This window comes from Gymnoscopelus braueri (assembly GCF_963280865.1).
Source record: "Gymnoscopelus braueri genome assembly, chromosome: 18".
NCBI classification, from domain to species: Eukaryota; Metazoa; Chordata; class Actinopteri; order Myctophiformes; family Myctophidae; genus Gymnoscopelus; species Gymnoscopelus braueri.
The window spans coordinates 18,693,059-18,702,817 of NC_137618.1; the positions used below are offsets into that span (position 1 = coordinate 18,693,059).

General features: G+C 36.6%; 1 pseudogene across 1 annotated transcript; it reads right to left on the reverse strand.

Annotated features, from left to right (window-relative positions):
- Positions 1-3,245: 3,245 nt before the first annotated feature.
- Positions 3,246-4,905, reverse strand: LOC308106299 (heat shock 70 kDa protein 12A-like; annotated as a pseudogene). The gene is made up of 3 exons: positions 4,726-4,905; positions 4,456-4,627; positions 3,246-3,920 (listed from the first exon to the last, which is right to left on the reverse strand). The product of its transcript is annotated as a heat shock 70 kDa protein 12A-like (transcript).
- Positions 4,906-9,759: the final 4,854 nt, after the last annotated feature.

A 9,759-nucleotide genomic window follows, 5' to 3' on the forward strand; every position in this document is an offset into this window, starting at 1 on the left:
TCGGGAGATCAGTCGGTTGAAAGGTGTGAAAATGTTGCTGCTGCAACTCTCTCCACACATTACTCTCTCCACTCCGCACTTTACACAGGCACCATACATTTATCTGGTGTCGGGTTAGTGTGTTGGGCCCTTTAGGATGGGTTGTTGTTTTAAGGATCACTGAATGAATGTATTAAATGATTTAATACAATGAATGATTAGTTCCATATTGTCTCATACAGGTTCCTTTCCTGAAATACCAAGAGAGGGTTCCTGCAGAGGTAGCAATGACATTCAGAGATCTGGCTGCTGAATGCTACTGGTTGGGTTGTTTGATGGCTTTAAACAGTCCTCCACTTCAGCCTGACTGGGAGAGTCTTATTCCTGGACCTGACGCTTGGAATATCTTCCCACCTGCTATTAAGCTTACTTCCAGCATGGAGACTGAGCCTTAAAGCTATGTGTTAAAAAATGTCTGGTTTTAAATGAGGGTTACTAAATGAATGGGATGAATTGATTACACAGGCCGTCACACGCATTATCAATTTAATGACTATGAAAACTCCATTACTGTTGCACTGCCACTATCACCTGTTATATATCTGCTGTTAAGCTATGTTTCTTACTTGTATAAGAGACTGATAATCTGCCTTTTTATTTCTTTTTTAGCGGTTACCTTATGTGCATTTGATATTCTGTTATCTAACTTTTCCTTTGTTACTTTCTCTATTCTTAAGATTATGTTTAGTTAGTCAGATACTTACTTATTTACTTATATTTTGTAACTGCATTCTTTTGGTGGTGGTATGAGAAAACGTGTGATGAGAAAGTAAACTTAAATTTCATGTGGAAGTTGAAGTTGTTTTGCTTTCATTCAGTAAGTGTCACATAGTATTGTGGTAACTGACTTTGGAACTGCTTATCTGCATTCAACGCCATTGTCAAAATTAAGCATTTTGTACATTATATGTATGTCTACTTTGAGATATCTTTCTCTTGAACATGGTTTGGTTAAACGTTTAAGTGAATATTTAACACATTTTCCAAACAACTTTTTACTATAATTGTCAATTAGTGGTTCAAGGGCCATCTATTATCCATTAATAGCCACAAGGTGTCAGTGTTGCACAAGTGAGCATGTTTCCCCAGGCAACTGTAAAGAAAAGGGTAAAAGACAACTGTTTCATGCATTTAGTTTGATTGATTGATTGAATACTTTATTAGCAAAAAAATATAGGAAAGTACAGTTCTATACAAGGTCTGCTAAGGATTTTAAACCCAAGAAAGCCTATGGCTTGTTTTCATTGGGGTCCTTTGTACTCAATTCATCGAAACATTAATGACAGACAAATATACACTACTATGCAAAATATCATATAAACAGTTTAGAAAACTAAAACAAAAATATGTACAGTAAACAGTTCGAGGGGGTGGGGGGGGCTAGGCTTTGACTTCTACAGGAGAATCATATTCACCACTTCCCAGTACTGTAGGTCTGCCTTTACCAGTTACTGGAGTGAAACCCGTCTGGAGGCCTCAAGTAAAGTGCTTGAGATTATAGTTGTGGGGTTTTTTTGTGTAGAAAATAAAAATGAGTTTAACCTACCATGAATAATGTGGTTTAGGTTGTTGCATTTTCTCATTCAAACTAATGATTCAATCATTCTGAATTGCTGTGAGGCCCTGGCTGCATAGCTGTTAATTCTCAATGTTTCTGTCTACAGTTCATGTCTACTGGTTGGGGGTGCGTAAAGCTCAGCCTCAGCCAGTTAATTCACAGACCAGGCTCCTTGTGAACGCGACAACGCCCGTCTTGTCTCACGTCTCTCCTTTCTTTCTGCCATTGGTTTCCTGTCTCTCAGTCTACACTGACCTAAATGAAATAAAGCATAACATGCTTATGACCCCCAACAATCTTAAACAAACAAAAAGGTTCTCTCTACAGTACTTGTACATTTGTTTTGTAAAGTTTATAAAATGTCTGGTCAGTATGCTGAGTTTCCAGAGACTCCTGTGTTGGATTGTCAATTGTATTCTGTGTGAAACATTTGAGATACAACTGTTTGCGATATGATATTAAAGGTATAAGGAGGAATAGGTATGATTCCCCAGCAGGTTCCTTGAAAAATTGGTAATGATTCTTGAAACCTGCTCTTTTATTCTTTATCACTTATTTAAGATAAGTAAAGTATAATATTGTAAAGTTGATATTGTGGTTAAAAAAAACGAACATAATCAGACTCAGCTGGTTCTCATTTCTAGATGATTATTATTATGGGTTATACCATTTGCTAGAGTTGTAAGTTAACACTTGTGAGTGAAGTGCCAACACAAAGTTCCTATAACAAATACATATTGGCCCAAAATATTGTACTAATAATTCACATAGGACTGTGGTTGTAATATTTGTCAGATGCTACATTACAGTTTAGTGTTACCTGAAGTTCACTCACATAAACAGCGACTCATACTGTATGCAATGACAATCACATTTATTTATGTGTCAGTTACAGCAGGCTACAAGTCAAATACAAAGAAGATTAAACAAATGTAATCCAAACCAAGAAACCAAATTCTGCCACATTTCTTGACATAATTGCACATCATTTGGTGATTAATAAATTGTAATAATAATGAATAATAATACAATTTAGCAATAGACCAACTTCATTTAGCACATTGTCTACAAAATGAGTATGATTGCTCTTTAACATTGAATACAAAGTTACATCACAAGATGTAAGATTTATATTCCCAGTTTCCATTTACAACTCAACCTAATAAACCAAATGTAACCTGTTACAGTATATTAATCTCTAAAATGAAAGAATAAAGTTGGGACTAAATATTTTTTCTTTGCACTATACATTTATCTTGTAATTTTTTTAATAGGTTTCATGCCAATTACATTGCAAGTCACTCTGGTTAAGACTATGTGCAATAGTCTTACTCTAGTGTCTTATTTGCTCAAAACGTCAATTTTGACTGAGTTAGTTGATTTGGAATCCACATCAGTGGCTGTGGCTGTTATTTCTGTGAAGCCAAATTTGACTTGAAACTGGATTTTACGATCCAGCCCACATGTAGTATTTGGCATCTCAACGAGTTCAGTTTTTCTATTTCCCACTCATCTACATATTGAGGATTCTTCCTTTCTGTGCGATAAAACTTGAAACATACTCCTGTTGTGTCCCTATGCCTTGGTATTAAGATGTGGTCTCTGGTTCATCCCAACCTACATCTTCATCTATTGTCACCAGGCAGTGTTAAAATATTAACTTCTTAGCAGCCTTATGCTTCGACCCATCAAACTCTCTTCTTCGTGATGCCACTACCTCAGGGGTTCTTCCAAACATGACAGCTCCCTTCAAAATTGCATGCGCAAACATGACCGCTCCCTTCAAAATCGCCTGCTGAGCCATCAAAGGGTACAGTACTTTGCACTGAGCACCAAACTGCTTGGTAATGTGTGTGCGCAGAATCTTACTTGAGGCATAACCCCCCACTAACACAAGGTACTCAATGGCGAATTCCCTTTTCAAGATTATTTTGAGACTTTTAGTGATGCTGTTCAGACTTTCTCAGCCTCGCCCTTGAGATTTTGATCGACCCCTCGTCCCAGGTTACACCTGGCTCTGTCTTAAAGTAATTCTCCATTGGTTGCCTTTTCTGAGCTAATGCTGCTAAATTAAATGGGCAGGAGATGTCTACATCATCATCCACACATTTAAGAACAGAGAAGTTATACATCAGCTTTTGAAGCTCACTGCGATATGTTGTTTCATACTCATTCCAGAGATCATCAGGGAATATTTCCTTGAGTAAACATTTGAACTTCTTGTCAACATGCTCCCCTCCCAGACCGTTACCAGAGGCCTTATGCAGCTCTTTCAGGACTCCTCCATCCGACACTTCATGCACCGTGATGTCAATGGCACCACCTGTAAGACAACGGTGCTAGGCTTTAAAATATGAAAGCAAGAATGGACAACAGAGAAATAATAGTTAAGTTGCAGTTTGTAATATGTTTGAAAAGCAAATAATTTCTAAAGAGGTTTGTGCATTGACTTACACTGTATGGTGAAACAGCTCTCAAAGTCAATTTTTTTGCAATTTAACAAATGAAAAAAATGCTGATGCTGTCAATATAGCATGATTTATTTTATGTTAATGTTTATGTTACTTTTGTTCCTTTTTATGAAACTTTAAGCTATTTGGATTTTGGATTTCAATAGTGTTTTTTACCATAAGTGAATGAGGAGGCAATTTTTTGTGTTATCAATTGCAAATCAACAGCGCGACTAGCGAGATCTGTCAGTTGGACTAGTTACATCATGACGAGTAAGTACACAACTCAAACCTCTACTAAAGTGTCATTGTGTGTTAATTATTAAATTATGAAAAAAGGGGAATTCAAAAAAGACTTGCAAATGAAGAAAAAAACAGCAACAACATAAAAGTCACAGCACAACATACCTCCACAATCAGCGACAATGTATTGTGTTCCAGGATGTTGTTGTAGGGTACCATGTCCTGAGTTCTCATCAATAAAACCATCAGAGGGAAGCTGCTTACACCAGATTGAGGCTGCCTCTGGTTCCAATGCGATGACCAACCTGTCCGATTGACTTTCTATCACAATGCCAGCCTAAAAAAAGAAAGAAAGAAAGAAAGAACATTATTTAAATTCACACATTTCCATGGGTAGATAACGTCATCATGCATGTTATAACAACATGGAATTACCTCCGTTGCTGCTTTTCTCATGAACTGTTTTGCAGTAGCATCCCAAATAGCAGGAACAGTCAGAACCCAGGTGAAGTCAGACGCAGTGAAGGTTCGTCCTCTTGTGTTGTCAGCAATGGTGATCAGTGCATGGTCCTTCAGGTAGCGTAGACTTTCTGTGAAGACTTTCAGGGCTGTCATTTTTTTTGCCATTTACGGCTGTAATCATTAGATCCTCATTGAGTTTCTGTTGAAAATGTTAAATGTATGATGTTAATCATTTTATAAAGATTTATAATATAATTTTTAGGAAAAAAATCTATCCTAATTACAAATTAATATCATAGACTTACTCTTCCGTATAAAAGTTCCATCTTTAAAGGCATACTAGGTAACGTTTTCAACAAAACTAAAGTTAAATTGTATATCTTTTGTGAGTGGCAAAAGTTTCACAACACCCACTCCATGAATTTCACCCCCGGAAGCCTTTTATTTATATATTTTATATTGAATGTGGACTGGGGGGACTTTCCCGGGGAAATGACGTCATCTGGCCGGAAAACGGAGGTGGAAATGCACTGGTTTCCTGTTTGGCCAGGAACTACCGCAACGGTTTCCTGTTTGGCCAGGAACTATCGCGCAAATAACAAAAAGGAACCTCACGCTGATTTTAAGAGAATGTAGGATTAGAAGATCGAAAAAGAACAGAAAAAGAAAGCACAGCTCATGGTAACTAATGCTCCACTGGCTAAGAGAAACGATCCGTAGATAGTATAAAACAATTAAAAGATCGCTTTTTGAAACGCTTCCGGCTTCCGGTGAAAACGAATGGAATTCTGGGTAATCGAGGACACGGAAATTGTATGCAGTGACGGTAGTGACCAGCAGAGGTTGCTAAAAATCGTTAGTTGTGAATTTGCATTGTACAACTTTAAGTTTTCAAAGAGAAGTGTTTTCTTGGCTTTTTCATTTCCCTTTTTGGTGTATTCCATTTTAGCATCATAACCAAATTTGAGGAATTCCTCATTTTCATCAAATAGAATACATGTAGGTGTCTTCGGGGTGCTTATTCCATGTTCTATTCCCCATTGTGGAACAACTATGTTAGCTTCTCTACCTTTGATACTAAAGGCGTATCCACTGTAAGCTGTGCCGAAGTCTATTGCTATTATAAACGTATCCCCCATATCGGAAACCAGAAGAAAGCTAGTCCAAGTCAACACTGAAATTAAAACAGGTGGCTTTTATAACATGAGCACCTATACGTGGTATGTCACTACTATTATAAACCAGTTAAGGGCTATGCAGAGAATTCCACCTAGTTTACAAGTCTGTTCACTAACATCTTGAGTGCCAAGAAGGCCAAGAAACATTTTTTTAATTATTTGACCAGTAATGGGAGGTTTGCAAAACTGGTTGAACCACTTCAACCCTACATACTTGAAACAACCACTGTTTAGTACAAAATACATACATATCATTTACATTATTGAGGTGTGTTTTTAAAAGCATCTATTTCATTTGACTGAGCAACTTTCATTTGTAGTTGAGTAATGTTTCACCAGGAGTAGGCTAGGCTATACTTTGACTAAAGTACTGGGTTGAGTATTTTGTAGAGCCTCACTTTGAAACATATAGTAATGTCCAGGACCCTTCACTGACCAGACACAAAAGATGTACTCTGAAAAAATAAATCAGGCTAGTTTTTTTGCTTTTTTGCTGTTTTCTATGTTTTCCATTTTTGGGTTTGGGTTCAGGGTTAAAAACAAATCCCATGGGACATTAATTCAGCCTGGCACCTGGCAGAATCTTAAAATACCTGTACACATTTCAAGGATTAAGAAAAACGCTAGTGTCGTCACTCTCATAGTTATATCACGCTGGGATGAGCACCATGTAGTATGTCACTAAGCCCCACCCTTTGGTATTTCTTGGAACCTACATTAGCGCAGGTTAGACCAGACCAGTTAAGGGTCGGCACAAATCAGATCCTGACAAACAACAGCAAACATGGAAACGGAATTCACACAGGTAAGCTGTGAAACTAACAACATTTCATTAATGTTTCTTTTGATGGATGAAGTGATGCCACGCAAAAAAAGAAGAAAAAAGAATAACCCAAAGCAAAAACAATTACCAAAAAATGTGTTAACAAGGAAGGAAGAGATTCACCCACTTCCCTTTGGAAAATATTGGTAAAGCAGTCAACAATATGGTCTGATCACTTAACCTTCCAGGTTGTGTCTGTTTTCTCCGATGGCACCTGGAGAGATGAAGATAACAATTTGCAGCAACAATGTGATCAAACATGTGAACAAAATGCCTTGGACACAAACAGTACACCGTAAGTAGGCTACTTGGATTATCACTAATTATAAGAAATGTTAAGATGCAAACTTGTATTTTGTGTTCAGTACACTGCAAATATTTTAAAATAGATATTATCTTGCTTTCTGTTATATGCATTTACCACATCAAGACCTATCGAGTAGGAACAAAATGTACAAAACCCAGAATTATTACAATCTATTTATTCTGTAGAATTTACATTAAATTTAAATACATACTGTAAACATATCCTATAATCCAACTGTTTGTCTTGTATGAATTAATATAATTAAGCATGGGTCTGTTTCCTCCGATGGCACCTTCAGAGATGTAGGTGACAATTTGCAGCAACAAGGTGATCAATGTGAACAAAATGTCTTGGAAACACACAGTACACAGTAAGTTGGATATCGTCGCTGTCGGGCAGACAGTTATCTCCATAATTAATTTTTTTTCGCAGATTAATGCCTTACTTCAGAGTGTGACACAAAAGGAGTGAAATTAGCTGATCTACAAGATCACAAGATGTGACACGGTGTGAACTTGTAGATCTGCTATTTTTACTATTTTAAGTGTTTTATAATTGGAAAAAGAAAGGTTTCCACCCGACATGTTAAAATGCACATTGTATTATGTTTACTGATGCCATATACTGTATGTAGTGGATAAAACCTGTTCAATGGTCTGCAAACTCATTATACAACAACTTATCTTTCTATTCCATAAGCATAACATTGTTGCATACTGTAGCAACTTTAAGCAAGATTCAAATTCAAATATGAAAATGTATGACATGAGCAAGCATGTGATTTTTGAAAGCAAGATTGTTTGAATACTAGATGAAATGTTAGAATATGACAATGCAATTATTATAACTTAATATGGGAGTGCCATTTTAAGCATGTTAACCAAATGCTTTTAACACAGTTGCCATGAGGTGGAGCAACCGTACAAGGACAAACCTAAGGAAGAAAGGTACGTTTTATTCTTTGTTTAGAGCCTATGAAGTGTTTAGATGCTTGTAATACTGTTAGAATGAACTGGTGCAACATTATCATGTCAAACTGAAGGAGTCGAGTTCAATATTGCAAAATGCAACATTTTACAATAAAGTAGACTATAATTTGAAAAAGAAAGGCTTCCACCCAACATGTTAAAATGCACATTGTATTATGTTTACTGATGCCTTAGGTAGTGGATAAAACCTGTCCAATGGTCTGCAAACATTTCTCATTATACAACAACTTCTCTTTCTATTCCATAAGCATGGCATTGCTGCATACTGTAGCTACTTTAAGCAAGATTCAGACTCAAATATGAAAATGTATGACATGAACAAGCATGTACTTTGTGTATTTTTTAAAGCAAGATTGTTAGAATATGAGAATGCAATTATCATAACATATTATGGGAGAGCCATTTTAAGCATGTTAACCAAATGATGCTTTTAACACAGATGCCATGAGGTGGAGCAACCGTACAAGGACAAACCTAAGGAAGAAAGGTACGTTGTTTAGAGCCTTTCCTAATGAAAGCAGCCCTGAAGTGTTTAGATGCTTGTAATACAGTTAGAATGAATTGGTGCAACAAACATCATCATGTCAAACTGAAGGAGTCAAGTTCAATTTAGCAAAATGCAACATTTTACAATAATGTATAAATTCAATATGTGAAAATACTTATACAATTTTCTACAATCAAAGATGTAATGATATAAATTATATTAAACAAACTGAGTTAATGTTTTCAATATGAGAACCTATGAGAGATAACTAAATTATGTTTTTAACACAGATGTTATGAGATGGAGCAAGATAACCAAGGGAGATGCAAGGAGGCAAGGTATATTTTCTTCTCAATTTGCTATATGTTCAGAGACTCTAATCATCATTTTTGTTGTTGTTGTTTTTACATATTAACTGAAGTTTTTATCTCTGTTATATGCATTTACCAAATCAAGCTGTACCAGGTGTGAAGAGAATGCGCAAGAACATAAACAAATGTGAGCTCAAAATCTGTTAAAAACAGTTTACATATATTTTTTAAATATATTTTGTTAACATTAATCTACAGAGAAAATGTATCAACATGTATCCCATAACCCAAATATTATCATGGTATTATAAAATAATATGTTTATAATACAGTATGCATGAGATGGAGCAACTTTACAAAGACCAGCTAAACAAGGCGAGGTAAATATTCTTCTAAATATGTTCTGATAAGCAACACTAATAAAGTTCCTGGTGAATTAAAGATGTGAAAATACATCCACACCCTTACAATTAAACAACCATTCAAAACATGTGTCTGTCTATCTGTCTGTCTGTCTGTCTGTCTGTCTGTCTGTCTGTCTGTCTGTCTGTCTGTCTGTCTGTCTGTCTGTCTGTCTGTCTGTCTGTCTGTCTGTCTGTCTGTCTGTCCGTCCGTCCGTCCGTCCGTCCGTCCGTCCGTCCGTCCGTCCGTCCGTCCGTCCGTCCGTCCGTCCGTCCGTCCGTCCGTCCGTCCGTCCGTCCGTCCGTCCGTCCGTCCGTCCAACAGTTACACAACTATGTTTACGTTGTTTTAGTTCATGAAATTGTTGATCAAGGAATTAAGCATGTTCACATACAGACTTTTGCTCCCTCAGAACTGCATTGAAAGAACGTGAGAAAGAAAAAGACTCATTCAAAAACAGGTATGTGAAAATATTCAGAACAAACTAACTAAAAGCAAGTAAAAATTAAA